Below are 8,532 nucleotides of genomic sequence, written 5' to 3' on the forward strand. Positions count from 1 at the left end.
AACTATCAACACGTTTCGACCTCAAACAAACAATTTGCAGCCTTGCTTCAAGCCTTCATTTAGGTGACTTTGTATTGATGAGTAAATTTCATAGTGAGAACAACTGAACAAGTAAATGGCATTCGTACGTTTCTTTCTCGACAGGATTTTGTTTTATTTTGCTCGCATTTGAATATTTTTAATTTTTTATTAATGGAGAACTTTGCAATCTTACTTCTTTCAGTTTACTGGAAGAGTGGAAGTGAAATCCATCATGCCAAGATTCAGAATCTAAAAAACTAGAGTCTTTGTTTCCGTTTACATTATTTGACAGGCCAGTTATGTTATAAATGAAACCAAATACAGACTTCGGTGGCCTAAAAAGCAGCTTCAATGCACGAGGGAATTTAATGAACAAAATGGAAGTGAACTAACATATATACCTTTTAAATTCCTGAAACCTTTTAAAGTTTTAATAATAATAATAATAATAATAATAATAATAATAATAATAATAATAATAATAATAATAATAATAAGATTTGTGTTTAGAACAACAGAATGGACTAATGGGGTTTGGAAAACCAATCATAAACCGGTTTTGACTTTTGTTGACCGAGCCGAATCGGTTTAAGGTTTGAAACAGGCTTGCGCACCTCTATCGTAACTGATTCCCTCGTTTCTCAAGGTATTTTTTCATGTCATGTTCAGTCTGCGTATTTCAAACTCTCATTTCAAAATGTTTCCCCAAAACACCCTTTATCGTTTAGTCATTGATGCCACAACTTTTGTCATGTCACTTGTCATTTGGATGTTTTTTTTTTTTTTTTTTTTTGCTAATGTGACATGACGATTTTATCAACTTATAGGACCCACTATTACCTGCTAATCAATGAGATAAGTTTGCGTTTGATAGGTGACCTTGAAGGGGTTCAGAAAATTAGTGGATAGCTAGACTCGGTTCTACGACCCCTCTCGTTACCCCCAAAAAAAAAAGTGAAAATAATAGATATCAGAAATCAATTTTTGCACTTGATTCTAAGGTGGGGGGAAAAGTGTGTTTTGTGGGTTATGAATTGCCAGTAATCATTGAGCATCTTTATACCAAAAAAAAAATCCCATGTTGATGCTAAAAGATCTTTCTTTGGACCACATTTGCTGGTATTCTTTGATTCCCAAAACCAAACACCAATAATAACTTAACATCAACTAGAAAAAAGTTCCCAGGTATAACAAAAATATAAGATACTATTGTTACAATCAGTTTGGATAACAAGTTAAATTGGGAAGTAAATTACCACAATAGACATTTTGCGCTGGTATAAATACCAATTTACTAAACTTTTCCTAAGAATGTGTGCTTTTTCACGGATGTAGGTAATCTAGCCAACAAAGCATGACATGTTAAGATCACTTAAGATCTTTAAAAAGTGTCCGATTATTGATGGATGGGTGGCAATTTAGTAATTTCAGCGCACATGTCGCGTCAAAATCAGGCCCAGAGCGTCAAAATAAGTATTGACGGTTGACATCTCGTCTAAGGTAAGATCATCCGGGTATTGGAGGTGGTTCCAAACGCTCTAAAAAAACCACGCTAGTTGTGTTTTGGATGGCTAATTTATGCTTTTCTTGATTTTAGTAACAATCAGTTATTTTGGTCTTTTCCTCTAAATTAGGGATGGGTGAAAATTTTTGTTGTGTGACAACGCAATTGGTTTGAATTAATATAGTATTTTAAAAGGTTAAGTTATTTTATAAAGGGATATAAAAATAAGAAGGATGAGAAGGATTTGTAGTTATACAAAAAAACCCTTTAAAAAAATAAATAAATAAATAATCATAACTCAAAATTTAATAAAAAAACAAAAAAGTAAAAAAAAAAATGTTTCCACCGTCTTCCTCATTCTAAAAAAAAAACTAGAAAAAGACACAATATTGAGTGAAAAAGACCATTGTGCCTTTTTGTTTATCATTATGTTTTGTGTTTATTTTCATCATTGATTGTGTCTTTTTTTCATTAACATTGTGTATTTTTTCTTGATATTTTGTTATATTACCCAACTTTATGTTATATTTTTTTCGGCATTGTGTTATATTTTGCGATCTATTATGTCTTTTTTTAGTTATAATTGTGTCTTTTGTTCATTTTCATCATTTGTCTTTTGTCTTTGCATTGTGTCTTTTCGGCGTTTTGTTTTTTGGAATGAGAATGGCGAGGGAAACATTTTTTTTATTTTTCTGTTATTTATTTATATTTTGAGATGATTTTTTTTAAGTTTTTGGAATTTTTAAGGGTTTTTTGTGTGGCCACAAATCCTTCTCACACTTCTCATTTTTGTCTCCCTTTGTATTTTAACCTTTCACGTATTTTAAATACGTTAAATGTCAAATTTATATTATTATTATTATTAACAAAAGATAACTTTGGTGTCGCAACTGCCCGATTGGGTTACTTGACGACACCTTAATGGTCGACGAGATGTGTTTTTTTAGGTTTTTTTTAGTTCCGGCACCGTAACGAATATAACATAAATCGATCAAACGGAAATTTTGTTTTTTTCTTTTCCGTTTTAGTTCCGCTACCATAACGAATGTGAGGGAAACCGGCCGAATTCGCGTAGACTCACCAAATTTTGTTTTAGTTCTAGTACCTTAAGGAACATAAGAAAAGCCAACCGAATGCCAAATTTTGTGTTTGTATTTATTTTTGTCTTTTTTTTTAGTTTTGGTATCATGACAAACGTAACTGAGACCGACCGAATTTGCATAGACTCACCGCCTCAACACCTGGGATTAACAATGTTCGGGTTTCACCGACGCCAGAGGTTGACTTCCGATACCATAACGTACGTAACTGAAACCGATCGAATTTGTGTCACCGTCTCAACGTTCAAGGACCGACAACGTTTGGGTTTTACCACCGCTCGAGTATTACCGACCTGTCTCGGCGCAGCGCGCCAGGTGAAACACTAGTTATTATATGATAAAAGATAGCTTTGGTGACGCAAGTGCCCGATTGCCAATTTGGTCACTTGGCGGCACTTTAGTGACAACACTTTCTTTTTAGGTTTAGCACCGTAACAAACCTAATGTAAATCAATAAAATGCCAATTTTGTTTAACCGACAATTTACGTAGACTCATCATCACATTTTGTTTTGATTTGGATGTATGGTTATAGCAAATCACTTAGGATCAGAAAAGAGAAAAGGAAATAGTGTTTTATAGTTAGAATTCAGAATATATAGTCGTTGATCGTTATATAAGAAAGGTATAGACAAGTGCCATCCACGTATATCCTTAAAACTTTTTAAAATATGTTATCATTTTATAAGTAATAAATTTGGTTTGAAGTTTGAGCGAATATTATCTAGGGCCGAAAACCATTTACTTTGATCATATGACCACAATAACATCATGTTCTTCTCCTTTTGCATATATAAAGGAAAAGAAACTATTTTATTACTATTATTATCCATATATAAGTAAAAGGGATGACTGGTGTCGCAACCAGCCATCTCTTTTTATAGTTTTGGTATCATAGCAAGCGTAACGCTAACCGACCGAATTTTTTTGTTTTAGTTTCGGTACCGTAATGAATGTGACGGAATCGACCAAAACGTTACGCTAGCCGACCGAACTCTTTTGTTTTGTTGTATATATACCTTTTGTTTTACTTCTGGTACTGTAACGAACGTAGCCGAACAAACTTTATTGTTTTAGTTCTGGTACCGTAAAGAACATCATGGAAATCGACCAAAGTCACGTAGGCTTACCCGTCTCAACGCCCGGCACCGACATTGCTCGGGTTTTACCAACACACGATTTTACTGACCGACACCACCTTATTGGCCCGCCTCGATATTTATATTGTTTTTGTTTTTGTGTTTTTTTTGTTCCGTCACCGTAACAAATGTAACCAAAAGCGTAATGAACATGACGGAAACAGACCAAAGTTGCATAGACTCACCGCCTCAATGCACGCGGCCGATAGTTTTACCGACTGACATCACCCATTGGTCCTCTTCGATTTTTATATTTTTTTTTTGTTTTTGTTTTGTTAGTGTAATGAATGTAACCGAAACTGGCCGAATTCACGTCAAGATAACGCCTAAAAGCCGCACAACGCGTAGGTAAATTACTAGTTATTAATATTATTTATTAATATTATTATTCTTATTATTATTATTATTGATAAAATTATTAATCCAAAAGATAAAAGCTAGGACCAATGCAAACAAAAATCACGGGCCATTAGCCCCTACATATCTCAAAAAAATATGTGTATTAAGTTTATAACTGTTAGTTTTAATATTGTCACACAAATATAATAAAATCTATATTTAATATATATACATAAAGAGTTTAAAAAGTTATAGCTTGAACTTACTAACACTAATCAAGAGTACTGAATTCTACTTAAGCATAATGTATACTCTTAAAGCGTTTCCAATGGATTCTCCAAAGTATGTGAGAGAGTTCTCTATTTTTTAGAGATGGTTAAAAGTGGTTGTAAGAGGTTGGGAGAAAAAATGTTACAGTTCATGGTTAAATTTGAAGAAACACATTGTTCATCTCTATAATGTTTTAATGTTTTTGAAAGTGGTTGTGAGTGAATGAGAGAGAAAATGCAATAATAAAATTATAAAATAAATATTATTTGATTGAAAATGAGAGAGAAAAGATAATGTTTTTAGTGTAATTATAGAAATGTTTTTTGGGTCGTATGCAATGTAGTACTATCAAAATTCCAAAGTTTCAACTTATGCAAAATCAAGATAGTCATATTTCAGAATGTCGAATGGAAATATAATATTGAATCTAATAGCAAAAATCTTTTAGGAAGTTTAGAGACAGGTGAAGTCCAAAAAGTTTCAATATTTAATTTAGAGTTTAGACAACGATGTTGAAAGCTCATGCTTGAGCCTTGCACCAAACAGGATCGTTTGTGAGAGAGCTCATACGGAGTCAAGGTAACTCGCTCATTTGCTTGCTCACTTAACTGATAAAGTGAGGATTCAAATGTATGTTAAAAATGTTATTTGTTTGCTGGCCAGCTTAATACTTGAGTGATGTAGTTTACATAACATATAGCATATGCGGATGTAGTATGGTGGCAATGGTTGTACACGACTAGAAAACCGACTATGATAGAATTGCTTAGTTTAGACGTGTTTTTTTATGCTATAGAAAAGTTGTAACAAACATAAGAGTCAGGATTGCAACAGATAATTAGAGGGTGTACTTCAACAAGGAACAAAGTGAGATTGCATTATAGAGCCGGGGGTTGTGTAGAATGGAGTTGAGGTGCTTTGATTTATATAAGGTCACAAGGTAGGCTCCTATCGACATGAGCTGTATCATGGAGTTTCACCTAGTAGAGACCATATTCAGTTGTAAGACCTCTCTGTTAGAGTTTATTAGTTAGAAATAATTCATATTAGTTAGTTAGAGTTTGTTATCAATTAGTTAGAATTAGTTTTTCTTTTTTTGTCTATAAATAGTAGTTTGTAATCACATTTATATTTGATGAGAATCATGATTTGAATTTTATACTCTCTTCTTTAGCGGCTCACGAACCATGATACCGTAACCAACACTTGCTATCACCATGTGCTTCCGTCACAATAGACATCCTTTTGGCATGCTAAAGTAATAAAGTTTGTTACACACAAATACTTTTATATATACTTAAAACTTTCAAGCAAATTACTTTTTAAAAAAAGTAATCATATAAATATAAAAGATGGCGGTGGCCCCAAAAGTAGACGATGCGGCGGTTATATTTCCCGGGTGGCCCCAACCAAAGTCTTCCTTAGCTTCCCTTCATACACACACTTTCAAGTTTCAAATATTTCACTCCATTCTCAATCTCTTAATTTTCTCTCTTATAATTTCGAAATATATATGCTGTGCAGAGGGAGAAGCTCAACAAGACGTCCAAAATCTGGATCCATTCCGGTTTACCTCAATGTCTATGATCTCACCTCCATGAATGGATGTGCTTATTGGCTCGGTCTCGGTGTCTACCATTCCGGCGTTCAAGGTTTGATCCATCCAAGGGCTCAGAACCACCTTATTTTTTTACTCAGTAGTGTAAATTTATGCATTTTTGTCTGGAAATGTTTAAACGTCGTCCAAATTTACCTGCTTTCATCTGAAAATTTTGAATATGACCACTACGGTTTATGAAAATTTTATATTTTGTCCACACTTTACCACCGGATCCACCTCTATTTTCTACTACACTTCATTTCAATATTTGATGAATATATAACTGTATAAACTCCTAAAAGAATATATATAAATTCTATTACTTAAAAGTTTATCTATAAATTAATTCGATTATGATTGATGAATGTATAACTGTATAAGTTGACGGAAGAATTTTATTATTACTGAATGTTACAGTTCACGGAATTGAATACGCATTCGGGTCTCACGAACATTCAACAACCGGAATCTACAAAGTAGAACCGAAGCAGTGTGAAGGATTCACGTTCAGAAAACAGATTTTAATCGGATGGACGGATATGAGTTTAACAGAAGTCAGAAGATTCATGGAAGAGCTTTGAAGAGGTAGGTCCCAGCAGAGCCCAGTTGGTCCCGCAAGACTCACCTTGAACAGGGACGTCTGCGCAAAGGCCATCTGCTCCCGCAGGACCCACCATGCTCAGAGAACCTTACGCGCAGTACGCAAGCTGTACACGCAGGGAAAGCCTCCCAATGGTGAAGTACCCCGCCTGTTCCCGCAGTTGCGGGTACAAGCCATCAGGGAAGGCTACCCGCAGACAGCAGGGCTACACGCACAAGACAATAGATACTTCAGTAGTCACATGAAGGAATGAGCAAGGCGGGAACAATCCCGCCAAAGTGAGCCAGTCCGTATGATTCTGAAAGATCTTTTGTACTATACCTACCAAGGTATGGATACGACAGACAATCTGACCAGAACAGCCCATGAGCCAATCACAGGGTGACAGCTCACCGACAACAGTACGAGGAGGAACACCCTCTAGTACTGTTTGTCACTATTAGCCGCTGCCTACTCACCAACTCTTACTGAGGGGCGTGCGCAGCCTACAGTTGGTGGAATAGTGTTACTATTGGCCGTAACCTATTCACCAACCAGCATGGCCTGCGTATAATCCACAGTAGGTGAGACGTGCATAATCTGCAGTTGGTGGAATAGTACAGCCGACTTTGTTACTGTTGGCCGTAACCTATCCACCAACCAGTATGGCCTGTGCACAATCCACTGTTGGTAGAACAGGAATACTATTCAGCCGGCTGTACCTTCTAGGAAACCTACCTTCGGCTATAAATACTCCAACATCTTGGAATGGTAAGATCATCTGCTATCCTGTTATCTAGCAATCTCTTAATATACACTTATATTCAGAGCAATCTAGTCTGATTCTCACGCCGGAGGGTGGTCACAAGGAGGAACCCCCCCTTCTCAGTGACGAGCTTACGGTGTCTGTTTTGCAGGTCTCCTGAAGAACAACCTTCTCAGCTAGATCTCATCCGTGGGAAACATTACTTAACCCCCAGATTATCTATAATCTGTCCAGGGTTCACTTAGTGTTTCTTCAAGCTTGCTCGAGACTACAAAGGAAACTCGTATAAGCTAATCACCAGAAACTGCAATCATTTCTGTAACGACGCGTGTATTAGACTCACTGGGAGTCCTATACCGAGTTGGATTAATCGTCTAGCTAGAATAGGTAAGTAGTCGAGTAATACATAATTTTGGTTCTGGTGAATGAATTGAGATTGTTGATATTTTACAGATGTGGATAATTAGGTTTGTTGTGCAATTGCTTGATTCCGGCGAGTGTAAGTTCGTGTAAAGTTGGAATGGAGAGAAACGAGGCGTGTGGTGAACAAGAAATGAAGGAGAAACTGATGACGCGTTCGAGTTCAAGCTCATCTTCTTCGGACAAGTCAACGGTGGCGTCAACGCCTGTTTATCTGACGAGAAGCTATGGAACCAGAAGTTTTGCTCCTCCGTCTTCTTCACCTTTTCTTCAATATTCTTCATCTTAAATCTTAATCTTCCAAATTAGGGAATGACATCAACTGTTGTTTCAAGAATATAAAAATGTAAACTAATAGAATTTGCTGTGAACAATGATCAATAAATCTAGCTTTGAGATTTATTCAAATATGATTTTGTGACCTTTTTATTTTTTACTTTATTATTATTTTTTTAACAGCCAACGAATCCTTCAAATGGACTACTAACTCGTTCGTTTTCCAATCTGGGAAAAACTCTCACCAAAGACCAACGCCCGTGAACATTATCCCGAATGTCACACCCCAACCTATGACGGAAATGCCGGAGTGCGAATCGTTGGTCACAACTCAGAAGGTACTATCATACCATTTAAATATAACAATATTTAATTATTTATTAATTCCAAAATTTCAATCAAATACACAAGTTCAAATCAGGACAAAAACAATCCAAATTAAATAGTCATTCAAACACAAATGTCTTTATTAAGTTAAATAAGGTCTTTCTAAGTGTTTCTTCACCTTAGTTTCAAAC

The 8,532-nt window shown here is 35.6% G+C and overlaps 1 pseudogene across 1 annotated transcript; it reads left to right on the forward strand.

Annotated features, from left to right (window-relative positions):
• The first annotated feature begins 5,868 nt into the window (after positions 1 to 5,868).
• On the forward strand, positions 5,869 to 8,045 carry LOC143545937 (deSI-like protein At4g17486; annotated as a pseudogene). The gene is made up of 4 exons (XR_013137530.1): positions 5,869 to 6,024; positions 6,390 to 6,557; positions 7,586 to 7,705; positions 7,786 to 8,045. The product of XR_013137530.1 is annotated as a deSI-like protein At4g17486 (transcript).
• The last annotated feature ends 487 nt before the right edge of the window (positions 8,046 to 8,532 follow it).

The sequence above is a fragment of the Bidens hawaiensis genome, unplaced genomic scaffold (genome assembly GCF_021521415.1).
Source record: "Bidens hawaiensis isolate Kalapana, Puna unplaced genomic scaffold, B.hawaiensis_p1.1 tig00014098_1, whole genome shotgun sequence".
Lineage (NCBI taxonomy): Eukaryota > Viridiplantae > Streptophyta > Magnoliopsida > Asterales > Asteraceae > Bidens > Bidens hawaiensis.